Raw genomic sequence first — 10,000 nt, forward strand, 5'->3', positions numbered from 1 at the left:
CTCTTGCTACCCACCATGGTGCCTCTTGGTGCCCACCATGGTGCCTCTTGGTGCCCACCATGGTGCACCTTGATGCACACCTTGGTGCCTCTTGATGCCCACCTTGGTGCCTCTTGATGCCCACCTTGGTGCCTCTTGATACCCACCTTGGTGCCTCTTGGTGCCCACCATGGTGCCTCTTGGTGCCCACCATGGTGCACCTTCATGCACACCTTGGTGCCTCTTGATGCCCACCTTGGTCCCTCTTGATACCCACCATGGTGCACCTTGGTGCCTCTTGGTGCCCACCTTGGTGCCTCTTGATGCCCACCATGGTGCACCTTGATGCCCACCTTGGTGCCTCTTGGTGCCCATCATGGTGCCTCTTCATGCCCACCCTGGTGCCTACCTGGTGCGTTTTTATGCACCCTGGTGCCCTCCTGGTGCGTTTTTATGCACCCTGGTGCCCTCCTGGTGCGTTTTTATGCACCCTGGTGCCCTCCTGGTGCGTTTTTATGCACCCTGGTGCCTACTTGGTGCGTTTTTATGCACCCTGGTGCCCTCCTGGTGCGTTTTTATGCACCCTGGTGCCCTCCTGGTGCGTTTTTATGCACCCTGGTGCCTACTTGGTGCGTTTTTATGCACCATGGTGCCCTCCTGGTGCGTTTTTATGCACCATGGTGCCCTCCTGGTGCGTTTTTATGCACCATGGTGCCCTCCTGGTGCGTTTTTCGCACCCTGGTGCCCTCATGGTGCGTTTTTATGCACCATGGTGCCCTCTTGGTGCGTTTTTCGCACCATGGTGCCCTCTTGGTGCGTTTTTCGCACCATGGTGCCCTCTTGGTGCGTTTTTATGCACCATGGTGCCCTCTTGGTGCGTTTTTCGCACCCTGGTGCCCTCCTGGTGCGTTTTTATGCACCCTGGTGCCCTCCTGGTGCGTTTTTATGCACCCTGGTGCCTACTTGGTGCGTTTTTATGCACCATGGTGCCCTCCTGGTGCGTTTTTCGCACCCTGGTGCCCTCCTGGTGCGTTTTTATGCACCCTGGTGCCCTCCTGGTGCGTTTTTATGCACCCTGGTGCCCTCCTGGTGCGTTTTTATGCACCATGGTGCCCTCCTGGTGCGTTTTTCGCACCCTGGTGCCCTCCTGGTGCGTTTTTATGCACCATGGTGCCCTCCTGGTGCCCCTGTGCTCTGGTGCGTTTTTATGCACCCTGGTGCCCTCCTGGTGCGTTTTTATGCACCATGGTGCCCTCCTGGTGCGTTTTTATGCACCATGGTGCCCTCCTGGTGCGTTTTTTCGCACCCTGGTGCCCTCCTGGTGCGTTTTTATGCACCATGGTGCCCTCCTGGTGCGTTTTTATGCACCATGGTGCCCTACCTGGTGCGTTTTTTTTTTCGGCACCCTGGTGCCCTCCTGGTGCGTTTTTATGCACCCTGGTGCCTACTTGGTGCGTTTTTATGCACCATGGTGCCCTCCTGGTGCGTTTTTCTGCACCCTGGTGCCCTCCTGGTGCGTTTTTCTGCACCATGGTGCCTACCTGGTGCGTTTTTTTCCTGGTGCACCCATGGTGCCCTACCTGGTGCGTTTTTTCGCACCCTGGTGCCCTCCTGGTGCGTTTTTATGCACCCTGGTGCCTCCTGGTGCGTTTTTATGCACCCTGGTGCCCTCCTTGGTGCGTTTTTATGCACCATGGTGCCCTCCTGGTGCGTTTTTTGCACCTGGTGCCTCCTGGTGCGTTTTTTGCACCTGGTGCCTTGGTGCGTTTTTATGCACCATGGTGCCCTCCTGGTGCGTTTTTGCACCTGGTGCCTCTGGTGCGTTTTTATGCACCATGGTGCCCTCCTGGTGCGTTTTTTGCACCCTGGTGCCCTCCTGGTGCGTTTTTATGCACCATGGTGCCTCCTGGTGCGTTAGAATTGCCCGTGAATGCAGGTATCTGCTTTACTAAACGAAAAAAACAAATCAGCAACCTAAGGCATGCGGTCAACCGAGTGGTTAAGGGACATAACGGAGCATAAGCTCACACTCATTGCATGCACTGCATCCAAGAGAACAACACATGCATGTGCATCACAGTAGATGTAGCAATACAAAACTAACATGACACACATGCACTGTTTTGATATTTCCCAACGTCCCACAGAGGGGGCTGGGTACAAACAAGCCTTGCTAACCACACAAATGCCTTTTGATGGGTAGGCAACACAGGAACCAATAATAAGAACCAAGGCCATACAATGGCACAGGGCAAAGAATGAGAAAGGTTACACGCCAACTGTTCGATGCACATGCATAGAGCCAGTCAACAGAAGCATCCCAATTACAACTCACACGCCCTCACTTTGCTAGGCTCAGCACCACCAAACGAACCACACCCTTGCATTACCATAGGCAAGCAAGTATATGGAAACATCGAGTGATGCCTTGCCCGCTTCGCTAGGCATGACAAAAGTAGCACATTACCGAGAGGGACCGAGCACCTTCAAAACACCAGATTTTGACGTCGAGACATCAAACCGGCCAAGAAAATTTGATAAATAAAAAAGCCAATGACACATTCAAAGGTTGTAAAATATCGAGAGGCAGCAGCACCTTCAAACGCATCATTGGTTTCGAGTTAAAATTTTGAGTGTAAAATTTTTTTCTCCCTCAGTCATGTGACTGCCTACACGATGCCATGCAAAAGCAATCACATAACCCAGAGTCGGGGATTTTAATGGATGTCGTTCAGATCGAGTGCGGCAAACCACCAGCCAAGCACACATTCAAGGGTAGGTTCAATAATGCCTAAGGCATCACCTTGCCCATCCCTATCATCACATGCAAGACACCGAGCCAAGTGGCATCCATTAAAATCCTCGTGTTGACCGCGGGCACTGTGGTGTCACCCGTCAACATGCAACCATCACAAACTGGAAGAACAACCATATCCATAGGGACCAACTCCAGGAACATGATGCCCGCATGCCTATTGCCACTGCAAAAAGTGCACGCGTTGTTGGAAAAATCCAACGCTGGTTCACCGTTTTATAACTCTCCTCACACCTCAACAAGAACAAAGTCACCCGGGAGCACTTAAAATCGAGAGGGACAAAGGAAAATGCACCCAATAGACCCTGCCCATGCATCGTTGATGCAAGAATAAGCCACGCCACGATGCCCACAAATTTCCGAGGGACGCACCGAGACTCGGCCGAAGTCGGCCAACATTCGGTTTCTGGATAATTGACGAATCAATAAACCCAATGCCATGGAAAACCAAGCCACACAAGTGAGGGGAGACTTGCATGAGCATGGGGGAGGGGCCCCAAGGCAGCACCGCACCTCCCACTGTGGGCGTGGTTGGTGAGGTGCAGCCCCCCCTATAATAGGTTATTATGCAAAAGCCAAAATTGTAGTAGTAGATACCTTTTTTCTGAGCAGACATAAGTCCATATCGGGACCTAGAGATCGAATTTTGACGTGATTTTTTGCAGGGAGGCTCACAAACACAATATATTCACGTCCACAAAGTTTTAGATTTTTTCTCCAAGGGATGAATTTTTAATGAATTTTTGAATCGGCAGATTATGAAAAACCGGGGAAAATAGAAAAAGGCACCTAGAGATCGAATTTTGACCTGATTTTTTGCAGGCATTCACACAAAATAACACCAAATGTGTCTGCAAAGTTTCGTTACATTTCCCCAAGGGAATGATTTATAATGAATTTTTCTCCGAATCATCGCACCATGGTGCACCTTGATGCCCACCTTGGTGCCTCTTGATACCCACCTTGGTGCTTCTTGATACCCACCTTGGTGCCTCTTGGTGCCTCTTGGTGCCCACCTTGGTGCCTCTTGATGCCCACCATGGTGCACCTTGATGCACACCTTGGTGCCTCTTGGTGCCTCTTGGTGCCCACCTTGGTGCCTCTTGATGCCCACCATGGTGCACCTTGATGCACACCTTGGTGCCTCTTGATGCCCACCTTGGTGCCTCTTGATACCCACCTTGGTGCCTCTTGATGCCCACCTTGGTGCCTCTTGATACCCACCTTGGTGCCTCTTGGTGCCCACCTTGGTGCCTCTTGCTACCCACCATGGTGCCTCTTGGTGCCCACCATGGTGCCTCTTGGTGCCCACCATGGTGCACCTTGATGCACACCTTGGTGCCTCTTGATGCCCACCTTGGTGCCTCTTGATGCCCACCTTGGTGCCTCTTGATACCCACCTTGGTGCCTCTTGGTGCCCACCATGGTGCCTCTTGGTGCCCACCATGGTGCACCTTCATGCACACCTTGGTGCCTCTTGATGCCCACCTTGGTCCCTCTTGATACCCACCATGGTGCACCTTGGTGCCTCTTGGTGCCCACCTTGGTGCCTCTTGATGCCCACCATGGTGCACCTTGATGCCCACCTTGGTGCCTCTTGGTGCCCATCATGGTGCCTCTTCATGCCCACCCTGGTGCCTACCTGGTGCGTTTTTATGCACCCTGGTGCCCTCCTGGTGCGTTTTTATGCACCCTGGTGCCCTCCTGGTGCGTTTTTATGCACCCTGGTGCCCTCCTGGTGCGTTTTTATGCACCATGGTGCCTACTTGGTGCGTTTTTCGCACCCTGGTGCCCTCCTGGTGCGTTTTTATGCACCCTGGTGCCCTCCTGGTGCGTTTTTATGCACCCTGGTGCCTACTTGGTGCGTTTTTATGCACCATGGTGCCCTCCTGGTGCGTTTTTATGCACCATGGTGCCCTCCTGGTGCGTTTTTATGCACCATGGTGCCCTCCTGGTGCGTTTTTATGCACCATGGTGCCCTCCTGGTGCGTTTTTCGCACCCTGGTGCCCTCTTGGTGCGTTTTTATGCACCATGGTGCCCTCTTGGTGCGTTTTTCGCACCATGGTGCCCTCTTGGTGCGTTTTTATGCACCATGGTGCCCTCTTGGTGCGTTTTTTCGCACCCTGGTGCCCTCCTGGTGCGTTTTTATGCACCCTGGTGCCCTCCTGGTGCGTTTTTATGCACCCTGGTGCCTACTTGGTGCGTTTTTATGCACCATGGTGCCCTCCTGGTGCGTTTTTCGCACCCTGGTGCCCTCCTGGTGCGTTTTTATGCACCCTGGTGCCCTCCTGGTGCGTTTTTATGCACCCTGGTGCCCTCCTGGTGCGTTTTTATGCACCATGGTGCCCTCCTGGTGCGTTTTTTCGCACCCTGGTGCCCTCCTGGTGCGTTTTTATGCACCCTGGTGCCCTCCTGGTGCGTTTTTATGCACCCTGGTGCCCTCCTGGTGCGTTTTTTGCACCTGGTGCCTCCTGGTGCGTTTTTATGCACCATGGTGCCCTCCTGGTGCGTTTTTTGCACCTGGTGCCCTCCTGGTGCGTTTTTATGCACCATGGTGCCTCCTGGTGCGTTTTTTCGCACCCTGGTGCCCTCCTGGTGCGTTTTTATGCACCCTGGTGCCTCTTGGTGCGTTTTTATGCACCATGGTGCCCTCCTGGTGCGTTTTTCTGCACCCTGGTGCCCTCCTGGTGCGTTTTTCTGCACCATGGTGCCTACCTGGTGCGTTTTTCTGCACCATGGTGCCTCCTGGTGCGTTTTTTCGCACCCTGGTGCCCTCCTGGTGCGTTTTTTGCACCCTGGTGCCTCTGGTGCGTTTTTATGCACCATGGTGCCCTCCTGGTGCGTTTTTATGCACCATGGTGCCCTCCTGGTGCGTTTTTATGCACCATGGTGCCCTCCTGGTGCGTTTTTATGCACCATGGTGCCCTCCTGGTGCGTTTTTCGCACCCTGGTGCCCTCTTGGTGCGTTTTTATGCACCATGGTGCCCTCTTGGTGCGTTTTTATGCACCATGGTGCCCTCTTGGTGCGTTTTTATGCACCCTGGTGCCCTCCTGGTGCGTTTTTATGCACCCTGGTGCCCTCCTGGTGCGTTTTTATGCACCCTGGTGCCTACTTGGTGCGTTTTTATGCACCATGGTGCCCTCCTGGTGCGTTTTTATGCACCCTGGTGCCCTCCTGGTGCGTTTTTATGCACCCTGGTGCCCTCCTGGTGCGTTTTTATGCACCCTGGTGCCCTCCTGGTGCGTTTTTATGCACCCTGGTGCCCTCCTGGTGCGTTTTTATGCACCCTGGTGCCCTCCTGGTGCGTTTTTATGCACCCTGGTGCCCTCCTGGTGCGTTTTTATGCACCCTGGTGCCCTCCTGGTGCGTTTTTATGCACCCTGGTGCCCTCCTGGTGCGTTTTTATGCACCCTGGTGCCCTCCTGGTGCGTTTTTATGCACCCTGGTGCCCTCCTGGTGCGTTTTTATGCACCATGGTGCCCTCCTGGTGCGTTTTTCGCACCCTGGTGCCCTCCTGGTGCGTTTTTATGCACCCTGGTGCCCTCCTGGTGCGTTTTTATGCACCCTGGTGCCCTCCTGGTGCGTTTTTATGCACCATGGTGCCCTCCTGGTGCGTTTTTATGCACCTGGTGCCCTCCTGGTGCGTTTTTATGCACCATGGTGCCCTCCTGGTGCGTTTTTTGCACCCTGGTGCCCTCCTGGTGCGTTTTTATGCACCCTGGTGCCCTCCTGGTGCGTTTTTATGCACCCTGGTGCCCTCTTGGTGCGTTTTTATGCACCATGGTGCCCTCCTGGTGCGTTTTTTCGCACCCTGGTGCCCTCCTGGTGCGTTTTTATGCACCCTGGTGCCCTCCTGGTGCGTTTTTATGCACCCTGGTGCCTACTTGGTGCGTTTTTATGCACCATGGTGCCCTCCTGGTGCGTTTTTCGCACCCTGGTGCCCTCCTGGTGCGTTTTTATGCACCCTGGTGCCCTCCTGGTGCGTTTTTATGCACCCTGGTGCCCTCCTGGTGCGTTTTTATGCACCATGGTGCCCTCCTGGTGCGTTTTTATGCACCCTGGTGCCCTCCTGGTGCGTTTTTATGCACCTGGTGTCTGTGGTTTTTGCACCCTGGTGCCCTCCTGGTGCGTTTTTATGCACCCTGGTGCCCTCCTGGTGCGTTTTTATGCACCATGGTGCCCTCCTGGTGCGTTTTTATGCACCCTGGTGCCCTCCTGGTGCGTTTTTATGCACCCTGGTGCCTCTTGGTGCGTTTTTATGCACCATGGTGCCCTCCTGGTGCGTTTTTTGCACCCTGGTGCCCTCCTGGTGCGTTTTTATGCACCCTGGTGCCTACTTGGTGCGTTTTTATGCACCATGGTGCCCTCCTGGTGCGTTTTTCGCACCCTGGTGCCCTCCTGGTGCGTTTTTATGCACCCTGGTGCCCTCCTGGTGCGTTTTTATGCACCCTGGTGCCCTCCTGGTGCGTTTTTATGCACCATGGTGCCCTCCTGGTGCGTTTTTCGCACCCTGGTGCCCTCCTGGTGCGTTTTTATGCACCATGGTGCCCTCCTGGTGCGTTTTTATGCACCCTGGTGCCCTCCTGGTGCGTTTTTATGCACCATGGTGCCCTCCTGGTGCGTTTTTCGCACCCTGGTGCCCTCCTGGTGCGTTTTTATGCACCATGGTGCCCTCCTGGTGCGTTTTTATGCACCATGGTGCCTACCTGGTGCGTTTTTCGCACCCTGGTGCCCTCCTGGTGCGTTTTTATGCACCCTGGTGCCTACTTGGTGCGTTTTTATGCACCATGGTGCCCTCCTGGTGCGTTTTTCTGCACCCTGGTGCCCTCCTGGTGCGTTTTTCTGCACCATGGTGCCTACCTGGTGCGTTTTTCTGCACCATGGTGCCTACCTGGTGCGTTTTTCGCACCCTGGTGCCCTCCTGGTGCGTTTTTCTGCACCCTGGTGCCTACTTGGTGCGTTTTTATGCACCATGGTGCCCTCCTGGTGCGTTTTTATGCACCATGGTGCCCTCCTGGTGCGTTTTTATGCACCATGGTGCCCTCCTGGTGCGTTTTTATGCACCATGGTGCCCTCCTGGTGCGTTTTTCGCACCCTGGTGCCCTCTTGGTGCGTTTTTATGCACCATGGTGCCCTCTTGGTGCGTTTTTATGCACCATGGTGCCCTCTTGGTGCGTTTTTTCGCACCCTGGTGCCCTCCTGGTGCGTTTTTATGCACCCTGGTGCCCTCCTGGTGCGTTTTTATGCACCCTGGTGCCTACTTGGTGCGTTTTTATGCACCATGGTGCCCTCCTGGTGCGTTTTTCGCACCCTGGTGCCCTCCTGGTGCGTTTTTATGCACCCTGGTGCCCTCCTGGTGCGTTTTTATGCACCCTGGTGCCCTCCTGGTGCGTTTTTATGCACCATGGTGCCCTCCTGGTGCGTTTTTTCGCACCCTGGTGCCCTCCTGGTGCGTTTTTATGCACCCTGGTGCCCTCCTGGTGCGTTTTTATGCACCCTGGTGCCCTCCTGGTGCGTTTTTATGCACCATGGTGCCCTCCTGGTGCGTTTTTCGCACCCTGGTGCCCTCCTGGTGCGTTTTTATGCACCCATGGTGCCCTCCTGGTGCGTTTTTATGCACCATGGTGCCCTCCTGGTGCGTTTTTCGCACCCTGGTGCCCTCCTGGTGCGTTTTTATGCACCCTGGTGCCCTCCTTGGTGCGTTTTTATGCACCATGGTGCCCTCCTGGTGCGTTTTTATGCACCATGGTGCCCTCCTGGTGCGTTTTTATGCACCATGGTGCCCTCCTGGTGCGTTTTTATGCACCATGGTGCCCTCCTGGTGCGTTTTTCGCACCCTGGTGCCCTCTTGGTGCGTTTTTATGCACCATGGTGCCCTCTTGGTGCGTTTTTCGCACCATGGTGCCCTCTTGGTGCGTTTTTATGCACCATGGTGCCCTCTTGGTGCGTTTTTCGCACCCTGGTGCCCTCCTGGTGCGTTTTTATGCACCCTGGTGCCCTCCTGGTGCGTTTTTATGCACCCTGGTGCCTACTTGGTGCGTTTTTATGCACCATGGTGCCCTCCTGGTGCGTTTTTCGCACCCTGGTGCCCTCCTGGTGCGTTTTTATGCACCCTGGTGCCCTCCTGGTGCGTTTTTATGCACCATGGTGCCCTCCTGGTGCGTTTTTCGCACCCTGGTGCCCTCCTGGTGCGTTTTTATGCACCATGGTGCCCTCCTGGTGCGTTTTTATGCACCCTGGTGCCCTCCTGGTGCGTTTTTATGCACCATGGTGCCCTCCTGGTGCGTTTTTCGCACCCTGGTGCCCTCCTGGTGCGTTTTTATGCACCATGGTGCCCTCCTGGTGCGTTTTTATGCACCATGGTGCCTACCTGGTGCGTTTTTCGCACCCTGGTGCCCTCCTGGTGCGTTTTTATGCACCCTGGTGCCTACTTGGTGCGTTTTTATGCACCATGGTGCCCTCCTGGTGCGTTTTTCTGCACCCTGGTGCCCTCCTGGTGCGTTTTTCTGCACCATGGTGCCTACCTGGTGCGTTTTTCTGCACCATGGTGCCTACCTGGTGCGTTTTTCGCACCCTGGTGCCCTCCTGGTGCGTTTTTCTGCACCCTGGTGCCTACTTGGTGCGTTTTTATGCACCATGGTGCCCTCCTGGTGCGTTTTTATGCACCATGGTGCCCTCCTGGTGCGTTTTTATGCACCATGGTGCCCTCCTGGTGCGTTTTTCGCACCCTGGTGCCCTCTTGGTGCGTTTTTATGCACCATGGTGCCCTCTTGGTGCGTTTTTCGCACCATGGTGCCCTCTTGGTGCGTTTTTATGCACCATGGTGCCCTCTTGGTGCGTTTTTCGCACCCTGGTGCCCTCCTGGTGCGTTTTTATGCACCCTGGTGCCCTCCTGGTGCGTTTTTATGCACCCTGGTGCCCTCCTGGTGCGTTTTTATGCACCCTGGTGCCTACTTGGTGCGTTTTTATGCACCATGGTGCCCTCCTGGTGCGTTTTTTCGCACCCTGGTGCCCTCCTGGTGCGTTTTTATGCACCCTGGTGCCCTCCTGGTGCGTTTTTATGCACCCTGGTGCCCTCCTGGTGCGTTTTTATGCACCATGGTGCCCTCTTGGTGCGTTTTTCGCACCATGGTGCCCTCTTGGTGCGTTTTTCGCACCCTGGTGCCCTCCTGGTGCGTTTTTATGCACCCTGGTGCCCTCCTGG

This window comes from Abrus precatorius, unplaced genomic scaffold (assembly GCF_003935025.1).
Source record: "Abrus precatorius isolate BTA unplaced genomic scaffold, Abrus_2018 Scaffold1, whole genome shotgun sequence".
Taxonomy (NCBI): domain Eukaryota; kingdom Viridiplantae; phylum Streptophyta; class Magnoliopsida; order Fabales; family Fabaceae; genus Abrus; species Abrus precatorius.